The sequence below is a fragment of the Cynoglossus semilaevis genome, chromosome 2 (genome assembly GCF_000523025.1).
Source record: "Cynoglossus semilaevis isolate Cse_v1.0 chromosome 2, Cse_v1.0, whole genome shotgun sequence".
Lineage (NCBI taxonomy): Eukaryota > Metazoa > Chordata > Actinopteri > Pleuronectiformes > Cynoglossidae > Cynoglossus > Cynoglossus semilaevis.
The window spans coordinates 12,647,704-12,666,607 of record NC_024308.1 but is presented as its reverse complement, the minus strand read 5'-3'; the positions used below and the strand labels follow the sequence as shown (position 1 = coordinate 12,666,607).

At 42.2% G+C, this 18,904-nt stretch overlaps 1 protein-coding gene and 1 non-coding gene across 4 annotated transcripts in view; one reads left to right on the top strand and one right to left on the bottom strand.

The window, feature by feature from the left end:
- ptprfa (protein tyrosine phosphatase receptor type Fa) overlaps positions 1–18,904 on the top strand; it is a 200,737-nt gene that overhangs the window by 18,808 nt on the left and 163,025 nt on the right. The gene's annotated exons all lie outside the window — the stretch shown is intronic.
- On the bottom strand, positions 4,142–4,214 carry trnas-uga (transfer RNA serine (anticodon UGA)). Its single transcript has one exon. It is a non-coding gene; the product is annotated as a tRNA-Ser (tRNA).

The following is an 18,904-nucleotide window of genomic DNA, read 5'->3' as shown; positions in this document are numbered from 1 at the left end:
GGAGATGCAGAGAGAGAGGCTGTGTTGCTGTATTTTCCAGATGACTTTGCACCATCTTCTTCTATGTTGCTCTCTTCCACTCCCAATCGTCTAGCACCTTCCATGTTGTTAGATTCCTCTGCAGCTTTTACCACTTTAATTTAAAAGCAGCTGGATACCACACTCTTGTTCTTTTCATACTTTATTATTTTTAATTAAGCTAACTTTAGAGGCAAAAAGACGCAACGATCGCAGAATCACTGTGTATTTTGCAACTATGTCAAAGTCGTGTTTAGAACATGAATACGCTAACTAAAGAAACCTTCGCTGTAGCGTGTGGACATTTGGAAACTTGGTGTTTATTATTGGTGATGATGCGATCGATGGAAAATGTGCACATAAGCCGAGCCCCGATTTGATTTTTAGTTTTTATTGTTTTAAATTCGGCTGATTCGCGTGTATGTATGGTATAAAGCAGTGACAATAAAAGAAAGAGGAATTTTAAAAGTAGAATTAAGGCTTGTTGTTTATTATTCTGCTGGTTTCTGTCCAGTCTAAAAAAGACTTGAAGGTTTTTTTGTTTTTTTTTATGCACATCCTGCAGACCAAGCTGCCAGTATTTTGCTTTTGGCCATGTGGCAGCGTGTTGGGGTTGGTGTTGTTTCAGACCAGGGCTGAAGTCCAACCTCCACACAGACCTGCTGCTCGAGCTGTGTTTTCATGCTCTGCAGGAAAACAAATGCTCCTGACGAGCAAACACGGCCACGAGCAGTTAATAGAATCTCAACTCTGTCCCTCTGTAGAAACTCCAGAGGAAAATTCATTTACATTAATAAAGCGTGACATGAATTATTTACATTTTCCCACTGGTGAAGTGCTGTTGATCCTGGAAAGCCCAAGTAATTGACTAATTATACAACATAGTTCAAGATGTTTCACTTCGTCCTGTGACTGAAGGCTTTCTTCACTGCTGCTGCTGCTGACAGAATGTTTTCTGCTCCTTTTAGACATAAATTTAAATTTAAGCCTTTTTTTGTGATATTAAGTTTTTTCCCTTGGAAACATAAATTTAAATTTAAGCCTTTTTTTTGTAATATTAAGTTTTTTCCCTTGGAAAAGTTTTGACGTTTTCCTAGGCTGCAGGTTTGGATAATGAGATGCAGCCCGAGGTCTGACTACGTTTCCTGTTGTACTTAAGAGCGAAATTAAGTGGAATTAAAATACACACTTTAGTTTAATGTCGGGCTCAGATATTCAAATATTTAACTGTAACTGAAATAAAATCAATGACAAAGAAATGTAAAAGATTTTCTGCAGTCTTAAAGTAAATACCACCAAAACTAAAGTAGGTAAATGTTGAAAAAAAAAGGAACACAATTAAATAAAATTTGACAAAAAGGTTTAAAAAACAGAGACTTTATTAAATAAAAGAAGAAATTATTAAACAATGTAAATAAAATAGAGTGAAATATAATAAATATACAGAGTACTGTATGTCATAAATAGTTAAATCAATTAAAATAAACACCTGACAGGGCAAACATATTATAAAATAATGATGTAAAAGATGGGTAAAATGCATTTAAATATATATTCTGTGTATATGTACATACAATATATACATATATTTATATATGGTGAGGCCTAAAAGATTTAGTTCAGAGATGGCTATGATGGACAATATTTGTCTATTTTTGAGTTTTTGTAACCAAAGATGGACATCTGTTATCACAGTGTTGTCCAATAAGAATCCATGTTGTCTCTGTGTGAACTGCTCAGGTGACTAAAATAATCAGTTACAGAATTAAAGGCGTTCCCTTTGGACTTCAGTTGAAAAGTGAATCGGTAGAAAACCTCCCTACTGTGTCTTTAAACGGCACCACAGAGTTCTCAGTAACTGCCTCCTACAGTACCTGTGTCCAACAACGGGTGGCGTGACCGTCCCTGGTGCTCAGCGGCTTTGATCTCATTAGCTGCATTAGCTGCTTCATTTTGTCTCATGAGCAGAATTTTAAGTGCTGCTTTGCCCCGGCTCCGTCACAGGGACGATCCATCTTCGCTGACTTGTTATGTAACGAACAGTGACATTTATGAGCGCGGCGTGCAGCGGCTGCAATATGAAAGCCATAAAGCCAAACATATGGGGCGTCTTTTATAGGCCTTTAAAGACGGCTGAGCGAAAGGACACGGATAGGAGGGACAGAAGGGACAGGAGGGACTCCTACTCTCCGACTGGACCAATGCTAACGCCGTTGGTTCTTCTCTGATAAACACAGAGGCTTTGACAGTTCTGAGTGGTGACTGTGGAAATTTGAGAACAGCCACAGACGTCTGGCTCCGTTATGGAGGAATTCCAGGTTGTAGTTTTCCCAAAAGTTCTTAAAAATGTTGAAAAAGTTCCAACAACCTGATGACTGCGAATGAAATTAAAAAATCCAGGATTCCAGTTCCATCAGGAACATAGATGTTTCCCAAAGAGTGGAGCCGGAGATGACAGAGATGAAGGTGATTCTTTTTCTTCTTGCTAATTAGGCACGAGCAAGTCGTCAAGCCTCCTGATTGGCCGGTGTAGTGTCCTTTGTAGACCAATAAGATTCTAGCATGGTCAGGCTTTTATCTTTTTTCTAGTGGACTGTGTTGGGTTTACTGCTGTTATTGTCTCAAAGCCCACAATGGGGAAAAAAAGTTAGTGCGCTTACATTTTATAGTAAAAAGGTTGATAGTTTAATTCCCGCCTTCCACTGCAGAGCACAGTAAATAGATCAGTAACCAACCCACCAAGATCATTTATCCTGCTGACCCACCTTTGGGTCACCACCCACGGTGTGAGAACCATAGAAATATTATGAGCCCCATTAAGCTGAACAGCTAATAAAAAAAAATGCAGTTGCTGTAAATCTGTGATCTTCATTTTATTTCATTCAAGTCGATGTGTTTGAACAGAAAACGTTTTCCTTGTGCAGAGTTTTTTTTTTCTTTTTTCACAGCACTTGATGGCAATAAGAGCAGCTCAGCTTATGGAACGAACTAAATACAGCTTAGATCAAAAGCCCGTTAAATATGTATGAGGATGGTGAGGACTTATGTGTTTTGATTGTAAACACACATCTGAGCTTCAGTTAAATATTAAAAAGAAAAGGAAAATTCACAATAAAGACCGAACATCTCAGCTGCGTAGAAGAACCAATAACTGAACGGACGGCAGTGACGTGTCTCTGTCACTGTCCTGACATTTCAGTAGTCAGATGAGGGCTCGGGGCTGGAGGACAGAGCAGTTGAGCTTATTTATGAAAGGCTCTGGCTGTGGCCCCTGGGGGCCGCCGGAACAGCAGGCTTTATCAGTGCTAAATGGATCTGAAAATGCTGGGGCCGAGACAGGCTCACGGCTCCCTGATTTATGGCCGGGGTTGCAGCACAAAACAGTTAGCGGTGTTGCCGGCCGGGATATAAGCATTTTCATGGCCACAGTTCACATTTACCTCAGCCATAAATTTTTGGCGGAGATATGAAACAAAAAGAGCGAGTGGATTTATGACACGGTCGACGTTGTTTGTGAGCTGTCAGGGGGAAAAGTGTGTTTTAATACCCCCAGGACAAGGATGGACGCTCGCTCTGGACTCTTATCTCGGCTTTTTGGTCCAGTACAGTGTCAAAATAAATATTCTCATGTCACAATGCAACAACAAGTGAAACATATTTTGTCTGAAGTTCAAGTTCAAGTTTATTCTATTGTAATTTGTCCTCACCAGACGTGAACTTGTTTTCTCACTCCTGAGACGCCACTTAATGAAAGAGACATCTGCTCCAGCAATGTAGCAACTGTTTTATTTCATTTATATATGTATTTATATATGTGTGTATATGCATATATTTGTGTATGTTTGTATTTATGTCTACATGTGTATAAATACATATATTGTATATATGCATTTATATTTGTATACATGAGTATATGCATATATGTGTATATATGTATGTATACATGTGTGTATATATATATGTGCATATATGTGTATAAATGTATGTACATATATATGTGTACATGCGTATATGTATATATGTTTTTGGATATATATGTAGGTAATAATAAATAATTCGTGCTATACTGATCCCATATTTGGGAAATTGTTGTGTTAGCAGCAGATATGCTGTCCCTGGCACATGGTTCCTCTGGGAATCGAAGCCAGGACTCTCTGCTTTCAAGGCAGGTGTGCTAACCGCTACACTATGGAACCAACTGTGTATAACTATGTATGTATGTATGTATATATGTGTATACGTATGTGTATGTATATATATATGTGTATATGCATATATGTATATATGCTACATCAATATTACATGTACTGATACCAGTATTGGAGCGTACAGGTTTATAGATGTTGTGATTAGTCAAAAAAAGATTTAAACTAATGCTGCATTTCAAGAGAATTTTTCAAACATTTCTGTTTTTCTGTCGGTCCACAGCGAACACTCATCACCCTGCAGGTATTTTAAGTCTGTGACGTCTGTGGAAGGTTTATAAAGGGAGAGAAATGGTTTGTGGACACAATGTAATTGAAAAGTGTCCAGAGTGAGAGGAAAACCAACCTTTATGATCCTCTCCTGCAGAGGGCCTCGTACCGTTTCCAAGGTCTTGTGGTCCGATGTTTTATAATTCATAAAGCCTGAACAGTAATGGATCCTGTCTGGACACACTGTGAAGCAGCTGTGTTGACGTAGGTGAGGACACGGACTGTTAGAGAAGTTTCTTTTTTGGGCGGTTATAAATAACCTTCGTATCATTACAACGTCTGTGTTTGTATTTATAGATGTTTACTGTTGCTGAGTTATTTCTTTTTTTCTCTTGAAATTCATCTTTTCTCTGGAGTGAAAACGGTTATTTGTCTGTTTTCCCTGCAACCTTGTTGCTCAGTACAGAATTAGCTGTTCTCTGAGGACCACACACACACACACACACACACACACACACACACACACACACACTGGTTTTTAATCTCCCTGAGAACATATCAATTAATACACAGAGAAGAATGAGGCAGAAAAGCATGAAAAAAAAAACAATTTGTGTTTGAAGAATGGTTTTGAACTTGAGGACGAGAGTTAAATTGGAGAAAATAAGATGGAAATGAATTCAGAGAGTGAGTGGAGCTGTGACCATCGCAGTATTGACACCTTCAGTCCAGTTGATTTTACCGTAGGAGAAAAAAACATCTAAAAATAAAAAAACATTTTATAGAATCCATTAATGCTTGAAGTTTTGGTTAAATGATGAGAGTGAGAATAGGGCAGTAAAATGAATAGACCATTAGCCTTACAGTGAGAAGGTCACTGGTTTGATTTCTGACCCCCACTACAGCAATATTATTTTACGTGTTTTTTTTTTCCGCGTACTCCAGTAGTTCACTGTAAATTAACCACAGTTGTGAATTTTTTTAACCCCGTCTTCACCCTGTGACTGCTGGGAAAATCTCTAGCTTCCAGGGTGACCCTGAGAAGACTGAAGTGTTGAACGATGAATTTATGAAAAAAATGAATGAAAGAATAACAGAGATGGTGAAAAGTCAGTTAAATTTGCCTTTCAGCCCCCCCCCCCATCGTCCTCCCTCAAAAAACACCATAAAGCAGTGTGTAGTTTTGAACATGCTGAACTATGTATTATTTATTTACAGTAACCGTGTGCAACTAAGGAGTATTCAGTGTGTACTTTAGCCTGTGTTCTGTCAGCTGGATTATTATTTTTTTTAATAATGAAGTCCTTTATAATGAACACATTTGCTGAAAGTGTTCTTTTCTTAATTAAGACTTTCATTCACATCAAGGTGCGAACACGTCTCCTGTGAAGCCTGACGGTGGCAGATGCTCACTTCTGCTGCACCGCTGCATTCTGGGACACAATAATTCATTATGCCGGTGTCGCACTGGCCTGAATAAAAGATGATTTTTATTTATTCTGAGGGAATTTTTACAAGTGGGGCGAGTGGGCAGGACGGTGTGTGTGCTGTGGATTTGTGAATGGAGGGGGAAACTGATCACTGAACATCTGGTCCGACCTGGAACCTGGACCTGGACCTGGAACTTCAAGGCCAGTGAAAGGTCATTTGGTCTTGCTTTAGTGGAACTAAAGTATGGCCTGCGGGCCAGTAGTGGCACTGGTAGGGTTTTGGTGTAGCCTTTGACCTCTGACCTCTTCATTTTAGATTAATATCATATGACCTACAGTACAGTATGTTCCAGGGCTGGACTTTTTTTTAACATGCTAATGATATATACGCATACTGCATATACATATATACTTCTATAACACATACATATATATATATATGTAGTTGTCCGTGTTGGCCACTGTGCCGCTGCCTCACCTTCTCTGGTGCTGATGGATTTCTAAGGTCGTGTCACGGTCTTTTACACACGCCCCGTACTTTGTACGACACTATCGTTGGTGATGTCTGGGAGTCTCCACTTCAGCAGTGATGATGATGATGATGATGATGATGTCACAGTGTCCTACCTGTGTAGTGTCCTGTGAATAATGGTGGGTGCACGGTGCTCAGAGGTGACGGAGCAGCCAAAGGCCTTGGCAGGAACTGCAGGAACAGCTGTTGACTCCACGGCTGCTGCTCGACGCAGAAATCACTTCTGTGATCAGTCCATATGTTCTGGAGTGGCTGCGGCATCAGTGATGTGGAATTTCTCTCCACACGTTAGACACGTTAGACATGGTGTCAGTGTAACCAGAGGTCAGTGGACTGGGCTTCCTGTTGGCCCAGACCGCTGTGTTTTCTCCTGTAGATTAAACAGTTGTTCCAGTCATGTTTCTGGGTTAAAAAAGTCCAGAGGACTCTTTGTGTTTTTTAATTTTAAAAAAAGTTTATGAATTTAAATGACTTTAAACTTTACTTTTGGAAAAAAGTTTTTTATCAGACGTGATGGACGGTGACAGGCGGTCGATGCCAAACCACATTCTCTGAAGCCTGAAATGTGTTATTCCTAAAAACAGGTATCGACCGAGAGCCGCAGTATTACAGCCGGAGTATTACTATATTCAGATTACTCTGGTGTCTCATGCCTGGACTTGAACCTCCCTTCAGAGCTGTCAGCCTCTAAACCCAGCTCCTTCTGACTCCCACTGTAATTGATTCCCGTCGTGTATTGGCTGCTGAACTGTCGGCCAGATCACGTTCCTTTCCTGATTCCTGTATCCCTGTGGTCTGGGCCGGAGTCCGGTGTTTGTTCCACATAGTACGAGGAGAATGAAGAGTGTACTATGGTTTGTCTTCGTCTTGTTTATTAAAAATAGAAGCTCTCTGTATACTTCCGAGGGCTGGTGGAGGAAGCAGCCTGCTCTCCCAGGAATTTCTTTTTTTTTTCCTGCTATTTTTACTTTTCCTCTACAGATTCTGTACCAGGGAAAAATAAACCCCCGGAATATTTCTGCTCTAATTTCTTTTTTTTTTTTTTTTTTTTAAAAGACATATACAGTGTGTTTTCTCTGTTTGAAAAACTGCAACAGCAGAAATGAACATTCAGAGAAAGTGTGACATTTGATCATGTATGTTAAAGCAGCGGTTTTTCACTGTGTCCTACTGCGGACTGGTACCTACGGACCGGCACCGGTCCCCGGACCGGGTGTTAGGTACCCTTGTGTTATAGCATCAAGATAATAGTGCCAGGAACAAAATAGGAAAGAAAATGTCTCAGTTCCATAGTGTAGTGGTTTGCACGCTTGTCTTGGAGGCAGAGGGCAGAGACTGCTGGCATATCCAAAGTCTGGCTTAGGGGCCATTTGTGGTGCGTGGTGAAAAGGCCCAGATACAGTATATTGTCAGTTTTATATTTGGATGAATACACAGTAGGTAGGAAAAAAACTGTAAAATCCAAATGAGATTGACATACATAGTTGGACACACTTTTGATAAAGTGCGACATTTGCTCATAAAGTAGAATATGAAGAAAAACACAAAAATGTGTGTGTGTGTGTGTGTGTGTGTTCATGTTCCTCAGCAGCTGGTAAATGCTTTAATTGTCTTATGAGGATGCTGACAGTTGTAGACTTCCTGTCAGTGAGAGTATGGACAGGAAGTCCCTAGTCCCGCAGACAGGAAGTCCCGCCTCCTGCCGACAGGCATCAGACGACAGCAGATCACTGCTTGGATGAGTGAGGAAAACGTCTTTCAGGGGAATCTGGTGATGTTGCTCACTGAGATCTGCTCACTGGTCGGGTCGTGGTCATTCACGGCTGCAGCTGGAGGACGTGTGACGTCCAGTGTGGTGGAATACTCTCTGTCCACATTCATTGTTGTAATTAATCCTGGACTCAGTCATGGCCGAGACGCTCTCTAATAACTCTGTGTGGATGCGTTTGCTCTGTCACACAGTGCAGCGTGTTTTCATTCACACTCTCTTCATCAGCTCTTAAAAATCAAGGCGGACGCCGAGAGCGCTATGTCGTTGGGTTCCGCAGCAGCTAATTGGTTATTTGGTTTCTGTCATGTCTCCACTCGCTCCATGCTGACACCATGTTGTTTGTTAAACAAGGCGTTCTGACAGTACTGTTCAACTGTGAGGACACTGAGGGCCTGACATATTTTATTTATACAGTCAGAGAGCTGGACTGGAGAGTCTGTTTTTTTCTTATTTACCAAGTTTTGCCAGATATTCATGAAAATAAAAGGCACCGATATTTTACTGCATTTTGTTGTAGCACTTTGGCTGAGTTAAGTTTGCACCTATTGGAATATATTTGTATATATATGTATATACTGAATATTTGCATAATGCATATGTATTTATATGTGCTTCTATGCACAATGCACTCTATCTTCTATGTGCATATATGTAAATATATGCATATATCTTTATATATATTTTTTGTAACCATCTTTAACTTGATTTTCTCTATGTTCTTTTCTGACTATTATCAGTTATCTTGGCCAATATAATTGCAGGAAGTTGTTGAAGTTGACTGAACGGTTCACTTCCTGTTTGACTCCTTGCCTGACAGCAGTTATAATCACTTGGTATTTTTACTTCAAATGCTTTTAAACGTCTGGTTTGTCAGATGTAGAACTGCAGTCTTTCCTCACCATTAATGCTATAAAAGAAGCTTATCTTTAAAGACTGGTTGATGCACCTGCTTTACAGTAATAGGGTCATTGGTTCGATTCCCGCTCCTTCCCCACGGACACGGAAATGTAACAAGCAATTGAATATTACAGAATAAAACCTGTACAAAAATATAAAGTATTGACAGTTAAGTGTTCTGGGTTTGTAGCTTCTACGTTTTGAAGCTAATTCCTCTGTCACATATTTAAAAATGGAGGCTTTGTTTTATCAGTGTCTGACCTCCATCTGTCTCCAGGTCCTTACGTCCCACCTACTGTACAGTCGTCCTCTAGTAGAGCCTGGATTTCCTGTTGACAAGTGTCTTTGTAAAAAGTTTGTCAACCCAAGACCTTGAAGAATCCGTTTGCTCCTGGCTTTTATCATTAGAACTCTGAAGACCCATGGGGGACAATGCAGTTTGTAATGCCTGTGTTTGTAGTCGCCCCCCCCCACCCCCGCTGTGACCTCCCACTCTGACTAATGACTCCCCCCCCCCAAATAGTTTTCATGCAGAGTTTTTCTTCCCGGTCTGTTGCCTTCTCTGCCTTTTTGCTCTGCGGTTTTTGAAGCCCGTTCACTCACTCGGGCGATTTCTGGGGTGGCTATGAATCATGACCATATGTGCAGTACATGATGTGCCCATCCAGTCAGCTGGGAGCTGAATAAGGAGATGGGCTGGCAGGGTGCTGAAGCCTGACGTCCCCCGGTGGCAGGAGGCTTGGCTTTTGGCATGACTGTGGCCTGGACTGGGCTCTGAGGGGATGTGACCCACTGAGCCTGGCAGAGCTCTGGGCTCTGGCAATCTGCTGCTCCCCTGGATATTACTGTGCAAGAGTCGGGGAGCGGCGTTATCTATGTTATAGCATCAGGAGAAAAGCGTGCCAGGAACAGAGTCGGGAATAAAACAAAGCTGTTCATTGAACTGCGACTCGAGGATGTTATTAGGCCCTAAAATAATTTCAACTATTTTTTTATTGTAACATTCTTGAAGAACATCAGTGTTTGGAATACATATGTCAAACATGTTTGTTTTTTTTCAATTTGCAGTAAATCCTTCAAAGAAAGAAAATCAACAAACATACTGTAGGTCAGAAAGTAGGCGTTCCAAAGTCTGGCTCAGGGGCCTGTTGCGGCCCGTGGTGAAATTTTATAAAGCTCAACTGCATTGGGCCCAGTTTCATATTTGGATGAATACACAGCAGGTGAGGTATAACTGTAAAACCAAAATGACCTCACACATTAGCGTTAGCTCTAATTTGACTCTTTCACCCAGGTTGTTGTTGTTGTTGACGTTCTTTTCACCACATCCAGCCTCAGACCTCAGAATTTCTTGTTCTGCAAACAGGAAAGAAAATTAAAGGATTTCAAAAATAAGTTCTGATTTATGGCAGAAATCAAGTAAGGGTGCGCTGAAGGAACAGAATTCGAACGTACGTCGACGACCTGCTGTACCGTCTCATTCTTATAACTGTTGGCAAACCTATTGTAAGATTATTTTTTTCCCAACCACAAAATTCCAGCTGTTTACATTTGAAGCTAAATGACGTTGTAATCCCACGCTGTGACATGTTGAGCCACAGCCACAGCTCCACGTTACCGTTAACTACACGCTGTGACCTTGGCATCAGTGACGCTGTTGCACCAGACCATTCACATCCTTGTAAAGGGCGTTGAACTTAATGTACCTTCATAGACGCTTGTACTTTTTTAATTACTCTTGTTCACAGATGCAAATTATTTTCCCTGCACTCCGATGCAGCGAAGAGCAAAGTGGGAAAATCAATGGCAAGGAGCACTTCAGCTGTTGTGTCAACTGGTAATGGTGCCCAACACCACATTAATCAAAACACTGTGCTTTAATTAACCTTTCCTCCTGATTATATCGCGGCTGCCAAATACTAAACAAGCAGGTGAAAAACCAACGGGGATTCGCAAAGTGGAAGCAGTCAGGAAGTGTTAGTTGTTTTCAAAAGTCTGTGGAAAAAAAAGGAAAAGTTTGCTTTTATAAACTTTAATTACTCAGAACGTCCTTTGAGATTTAAAACATTTTTCCTTGAACATGAATACAACAGGTTTAATTATGAAAAAAAAAATCTCCTTTTGACAAAGTTCATTTTTGCTTAAAATTTTAAGGCAGGTTTCAAAGTTTCTCAAGGAAACCAGACTCTTGCGCCTGGTAGATGGTAAATAAGAACAAGTCTGGATATCCGTGACTGGCGTTTGTTTTGTGGCCGACTCTGACAAATGTCACAAGGTCTGATCTACAGATCAGAAGGAGAGACATTTTATTTCTGTGGGAAACTGAAGACACAGTGGCTCTGATGTGGGCTGACTGCTCATACTTCGCACACAGGATGTTCAAACATGACAGATTTTCTCCCAGGAGGGGGCAGGAGACAAGGAGACAGTGACACAGTCGACTGTTGAACTGACTCGGCACGTCCATGTTGGAACCTCAGAACTGAGTTCTCATGTTAATCTGACTATAGATACTTATTTACATGGAGCGTTCTCAAGTTTCTGTAATTCATATTAAAATTCACAGAGCTTCAGTCTAAACTAAAAAAAAAAACAGATTAAGATTAAGAATATATGAAAAACTAATTTTTAACAGTTTTCGGTTCTTTTCATTTGGCCACTGGAGGGTGCCCAACTTATGCCGTTGGACCGCATACCATAGTTTGAGAACCCCTGTTGGAGTTCTGCAGTTTAAAAACCTGATGATTCCTGGTCCTGACGAGCCGTCGTTAAAGGAAACAAATCTCCAGCTCTGGTTGTTTTTTTTTTATTTTTATGGATACACTCTGATTTCCAACAATCGAGCGGCTTCACCTTGAGTGTATTGGACAAGTGTGATCCGGCAGAGGCAGAGCCGAGGGACTGATGGAGTGTGAAGTGGAAAAACAAGAAACAATCACTGCTCCTGAAATGTTTTCAAATCGTCCGTATGAAATATTAATGATTGTTTCCATTTCTCCAACAGTGGAAATTCACCGTTGTCCATTCACTCTGGAAGCTTCTCCTCCCTCCGTATCATTGTCTCATCTGCTACTATTTATGACTGTGCATTTTACTTACGTGATAAATACCAGACAGATTTTCTTTTAGCGACTTCCTCTGGCCGAGTCTTCAGCTGGAACGTTGGTTTAATTCCAGGTGTGATGGATGGTTTGGTTGGAGCGGGAGGTTCTTCCCTGTTATCGCTGGACAACGCCCTCTATCTGTGATCTGAGTCACACATCAGCTGCTCCGACAGATATGAAAAATAGATGCAGGGATGTTTTAGGGAACTTCAGACAAGGACACGTCTCTGCACGGACGTTGTTTTGCTACGATCCAGACATTACGAATCGCTCACAGGTTTTTGTTGCAAAAGTGCAGAATGAATATGTTTGGAACCACAGGCTGATGGACAAATGGCCAGAGAGAAATTTTAAATCAATGACCAGTTGTGAAGTGGGGACACCTGCCCCCCCACCGTCCCCCTCTCTGTTTATTAGATTCACAGGGTTTTCAGAGCAGAAGCTCAGTGTGAGCGTCTTCATGGTCAGGTTCTCACACAGACCTGCAGTCTGCCCTTGGAGAACCTTAGCTCCGACCTCAGGCAGGTCAGTGTCAGTTCACCGTCATGTGTTTTTAATGTGGAGGACGAGAACGTTTCCTAATGAGATTAGAGCTTCTCTGGTCTGTGTTTGTTGACTGATTAGAGGGAGAAAAAGTTCAAACGGATCAAGTGTTTGAACTGAAACTGCAGCAGAGAGTGAGAGAGACTGAGAGAGACACAGAGACAGACAGAGAGAGAGAGAGAGAGAGAGAGAGAGAGAGAGAGAGAGAGATGGCTGGTCTCCTGAGAAAGAACAAGAAACGGGAGTAAAGTCTGGCGAGTCACCCAGTGCAGAGATGGTGCAGCAGAGCGGCACCATCTCTTCACACCTGCTAATGTGGAGGCTTTCTGCCCACGTGCCATTGACCTGCACACATTCACCAACACATCTGTCAATCAGAGCTTTCTCTCTCTGCCTGGACAGACTGTTGTCGCTGAACCAGAGGAAAAAAAGAGGGAAATGAAGACGAGTGTCAGGCTGCCACAGGGGGCGCCATTAAGTAAGTGGTTTCTCCAAGGATCGAACCCTGGACCATTTGCATGTAAGGCATCTGTCAAGTCAGCAGCTGTCTCAGTTGAACCAATCAGATGGTGGTGGTGTGATGTCATCGAAGCATAACATGCATCGCCGCGTAAATTAGATCACTTAACCGATTGGTTGATGAAACATGAGCGCTGACACCGAGGCTCCTGATTTTAGAGGTTCAGTAAATGAGGCTGAACTAGAGCCACAACTCAAAACCAGCGCCCCCTGTCTTTAAAATGACTTCACAGAGAAACTAAGATTAGAAACTCGACAAAATCATTCAGGTCTGCTGGTCATTTCTGAGCTGCGTTACGTTCACAACAAAACTGTGCAGCCAGACTAACTAATCCATGTCTTATATAATCTATGACTCTGGCAGACAGACACATTTAGTCCCGTCTTGACTCAACGGTGGGAAGTAAAACACCGCTGCACCTCTGAGTTCACCTCCGAATGTTCTTGAATTTGTTTGGCTCTGATGTCAGACGATGGACCGCGAGGCTCTTTGATAATCATCTCATCCACGTCAGCTGCTGCTGGGCCCAGCTGTGTCGGCAGACACACAACTTACCACTTTTAACCTTTGTTTTTTTGGGTTTTCTTTTTTTTTTTGCCTTGCTTGTGTGAGCTGTCAGGATGTGAAGGAAGAAAAAAAAACCTGCTGTGATTTTTCACTTGGCTCTGCGGCTAAAAAAGACGAGTCACCTTAAACTTTGTTGTCATTGTTTGGTTGTGGCGTTTTTTTTTTTTGTTTTGTTTTGTTTTTTTGCAGTATCAGAGCGATGATCTAGGCCAGCTCCAGCTGAACTCTGAACTGCTTTCATCAACCTTCATTAATTGGCTGACAACCAGGCTCCCATTTGTTCCCACTGTGACATCAGCGTGACAAATATCAGGGGGGAGCGGCACAGAAACGAGGGCGAGGTGGAAGAAAATAGCCTGGTGGAGGAGCGCTGCCTCCATTCATCATGACGGCCTTCAGCTGAAACACTTCAGACAACAACAACAATAATACACAGTCACAATGTCCCACCGCAGCGTGGAGGAATTAGCTTTTAAACACAACAATGCCCCACCTTCGAAAAAAACAAACCAAACAAACAAGAAAACCATTCTAATGCAATCATGTCCGTCTCTGCCCGACAACATTTTAAATCTGGCTCCAGGTTTTCAGATTTACCTCCTGGCATTAAAGGACTTCCTGGAGGTTAAATCTCAGCTGTTTCTAGTGTCTATTCACACTATCATTCACACCAGTACTACTTTTAGAGTGATCGACCAAAACAAAATTGATCAAATTCTGTCTTTTTATAGTCCATGGCTTCCCTTTGTCATCCTGTAGGTGGTGCTGCACTTGTATTTGAAACTCTTGCTGCGTCAGCTTTTCTGTCTTTTTTCTTTCTCTCTCTCTCCATATTTGTGAAGCGCTCATCGACAGACTGTGATTCTCCGACAGCTGCGACATTTACGGCGGTTCAACATCTGCAGCTCATGAGCAGCTGGTCACTCGGCCGCTCTGCTGTAAAAGTACGATGTCATCACAAAGTTTGGCATCGGCGTGTTGTGAGAAGTCCAAACTAAAGGGCACAGAGACAGAGATGTTGGGGACAGAGACTGAAGACGGAACGTCTCGCACCACTAATTAAATTGGCAACGGATCCAAAGGGCAGAGTGAAGACGAGGCGCCGCTCGTTATTTACCACTCTTTATCTCCCATTTAATGGGAAAATTACTTCCTAATTGAGAAACAAGTCTTTCCAAAGGGTTGCAGCGGTGAATCATGGGAACTTTTCCCACTTCCTCCGTCCTTCTGGTCCTCCTCTGCAGTCCGTTTATACGACGTCTTATTTCAAGTCACTCCAGAGTTGTGACCCGTCTGGGTCTCCGGTGTTTGGGCGCCGCGTCTTTAATCCAGATTTAATTTGTTTATTTATGAAGCAGATCTTTGTTATCAAAATAAAACCTTTTCAATTCACGAGTGGAAAAAAAAATAGTTTGGATCTTTCTTGCACTAATGTTAAGCTAGCTCATTGGCTAACGGTTAGATATTTTTGATAGGTATATTTGTGATTAGACTTATTTTGATATTATTTTGAGTGTATATATATATACATATTCATATATATATATATATATATATATATATATTCTTTGTCAAGTAATGCAATTGAAGTAATATATTTTGTAGTAATATTACATTTTTGGTGTTGGTGGTGTTTGGTGTTACAGGGCATTTGGTAGTTAAAATGCGTTAAACCAAGTTGTTAATTACACAGATTCACCAACAACAATTCATAAAAATTAGCAAAATAATTTCTAATCTTATGCTTTGCAGACCAGCAGAGTACAAACAGACCAGTGTCAGTGCTGGGATGAGGATGAGGATGAGGATGAGGATGAGGATGTTCAGGCTGAGCTGTAATACATTACAACTATTGGCTGTGTATGGCATCAGGGCTGCAGATCAATGAGGGCAGGAACACATCCTTCATCACAACATGCTGCTGTAAAAGATTATCGAGCGGCCGTAGAGGAGGACAATCCTTGACAGGTGTCAGCCTGTTGGCCGCGCTGCTTCCTCCTCATACCTGTCTGCCCTCAAACAGCCGCCTCGTTAGACACATTGCCGATGACAGATCACAGGAGGCCACGTGGACCGAGCCAGAACACAGGACGTGGGCCGCGGCCCGGTCCTCGTTATCTCACACTGTCTGCAGGAAGGCGACGGTTCAGGTCTGAGCCTAATTAGTTTGGTTGTAGCCCATCAGCGAGATCACACGCTGGTCCTCCACCTGTGTGAAGTGGGTCCATTACCTCCAGTGGCCAGTGTGGAGTGGGTTTAATGTTTGATCAGATCAGAGCTTCTGCTAATTGAACCAAGTCACTCCACTAATTAAAACGGCATCAATAAAGTAATAGGCTCTGACCCTTTTATTTCAATGGCGGCTGTTTCTCAGGGATAAAGGTGCACTTAGTTTCAATGCCACCAGAGGGCATATGTTTAATAAGGTTTAATAATCTGATTAGCAAAAAAGTCAGATGTAGCTGTTCCTGTTCCAGGGTGTAGTTAGACTGTTGACGGTTTTAACCATTAGAACCAAAGACTACGGAACCACAAAAGACCAGGGACCAGAAACTAGTAAAAACTAGCGACTAGCGGACATAGCAAAAAAGACCAGGGACCAGAAACTAGTAAATACTAGCGACTAGCGGGCATAGCAGAAAATAGTGAGAAACATTGTTTAACCCATTAGGGTTGGCTTAGTGAGTAGGTAACCACCAGGTCACCACTGCACCACTGTATCGTTATCAGTTGATATCACAATCGGAAATTAAGTGTTTGGACAATATCGGCATATCAGATATTGGCAAAAAGTTAATATCGGACATCTCTAGTTTTATCACAGTTATCTATTTTGCCTCTCTTTGAAAGATTTGGTTCCCAGACTTTATCTGTAGCGCCCCCTTCATGTAGATAGAAGTGAAAACTTTAACCATCACTTTTAAAAATCACCCCGGACACTCGTCTCCACCCACTCCAACCTAAACTCCTGCCTTTTCTTCGCCTCCTTTTCAATTTAAATGTCTCCAACTACTACACTACACCGAGACCAAACTGTTGGCTGTGGTCCCTGATCACGTACGACTGTAGTTGGTGTTTGATACCAGAGCCCACACTCAGACTCATGAATGTGTGTGTGGGCTGTTAGTCACAGTGTTCACTGTTAATTCTCAGCTTTTAACACTGAATTACCCAAATGAATAAAAGTGTAAATACAAATCACTTGCACTCTGACTCCCCCTCCTCCCCCACCTCCTCCCCCACCTCCTCCCTATCCCCTGTTAGAGAATTAGCGTCAATGTTAATCAGCTGAAAACGTCACTGTAAATAACAGATGATGAAGGAGAATGAAAATGAAAGTTGTTCTCCTTGAACAGAGATCACACTCGTCATCGTCACTAAAGTCCAGCACGCACCAACACTCCGAGGGTGAGTGCAGCTCTGACACGCCGCGTCTCACCCACTCTGCTCACTTCTCATTGATCAATATGATCAGGTGACACACTCTGACAACCAACACATCTTCCTGACACTCAGATGATGACATCCCTCAGAGAGGAAGTCTCTCTGTCCTCATCTGTGCAAATGCAGCTAAAACGCTGGCCGTCACCACAGACGCCGCCCCCCCCCCCCCCCCCCTCACCGTCCAGATCAGTGTGGTCCGACCTCTGCAGTCTCAGCAGAGAGCACAGACACTTCACTTCCAACAACTTCTCAAACAGAATGTTCTAACATGTCCAGACCACAGAGATCTGTCTTGAATTTATCAGGACTTCCTGGACACACGACCCGCTCCTGAAGGCATCACGGACCGTGTCAAGTCTGTGTCTGTATATCTTCACTTCTTTGGACACGTGGTTTTTGGGAAAAATACTACACCTCAGTGTTTCCCAACCTTTTTTGGATGGTGACCCCATTTTGACATCCCATAATTCTTGCAACCCCAGAGATATTTTAAGAACCTGTCACTGTCGCACAGTCGTGCGATCGCAGCCGTCAATCAAGACTCACCAGCTGAGATATTTTTATTTGGTGGATTTTATTTGAACCTGATTCATATTCATGATGTATGCAGTTCTTTAAGATTGGTGTGTGTTTCTGATTGATAAAGAAAAACAATACAGTCATATTTCGCTGAAAAATATTTACATACTGTATATAATAAAATATGCTATGAACTGCTAACGTTCGAGAATTAGGAGCAAGGATTAGTGTTAGGGAAGGGATTAATACAAGACGTATATTTATCATGGTTAAAGTTGGGGTGGGGGAATATGTTGTGTTTATGCTAAGTGCTCACTAAACATAAAAACCTGTATGTGTGTATGATTGTGGGCGCGTGCTTTGACTTTCAATGTCAATATGGAAATACAAGCATGGAATATTGTTCATGCAGAGTGTGGCCTTCAGCTGAGCATCAGGACTGAACTGTTTACCACCTTTAACAAACAAACTGGTTCAAGGCCAGTGTCAGTGGATGGAGGGTTAATCACATGTTCCACAGTGCTGTGAATCGAAAAAAAGAAAAAACAACACAGTGCCACCTCATTGAAGCTGATTAAAGCTGAGTTTAATACCCACCATCATGACAGGATCTGTGAAGAGAAAATCTCACCACATGGTCATGGTGGTGAAGATCTGCACCACCATCCCTAACCCCATCTCCCTACCTACCCCACTACCACCATTCCTACCCACCCACCTCCCTATCTACCCTGTTAAATAACCCCGTCCTCCTCATGCTCAGACGGCTGTAGTTGATGTGGTTCTCCTCTTGACTCTCCCCGACTGCTGCATCAGCTCTAACCAACATGTGGGTTGCTATCGGCTTGTTATCGCGGCCCCCCAGAGACCTCACATGCATGGACTGGGTGGGTGTTCGGGAGCACTAGAGAAACATTATCAGCATAGATCAGCAGGTACGCAGCGGCATGGAGGAGACCACTGATTGTTCTGGAACATTAGGATGCTCTGACTGTTGGAGAGAGGTTATTAATGTGTGTGCACTGCTGCTCCTGGAGCAGCCGATGGCTGTAGAATGCTAACATTAGCACATTGGCAGGGCGCTAATGCTGCTGCTGCTGCTGCTGCTGCTGCTGCTGCTACACTGACCACCATTTGGGGTTAA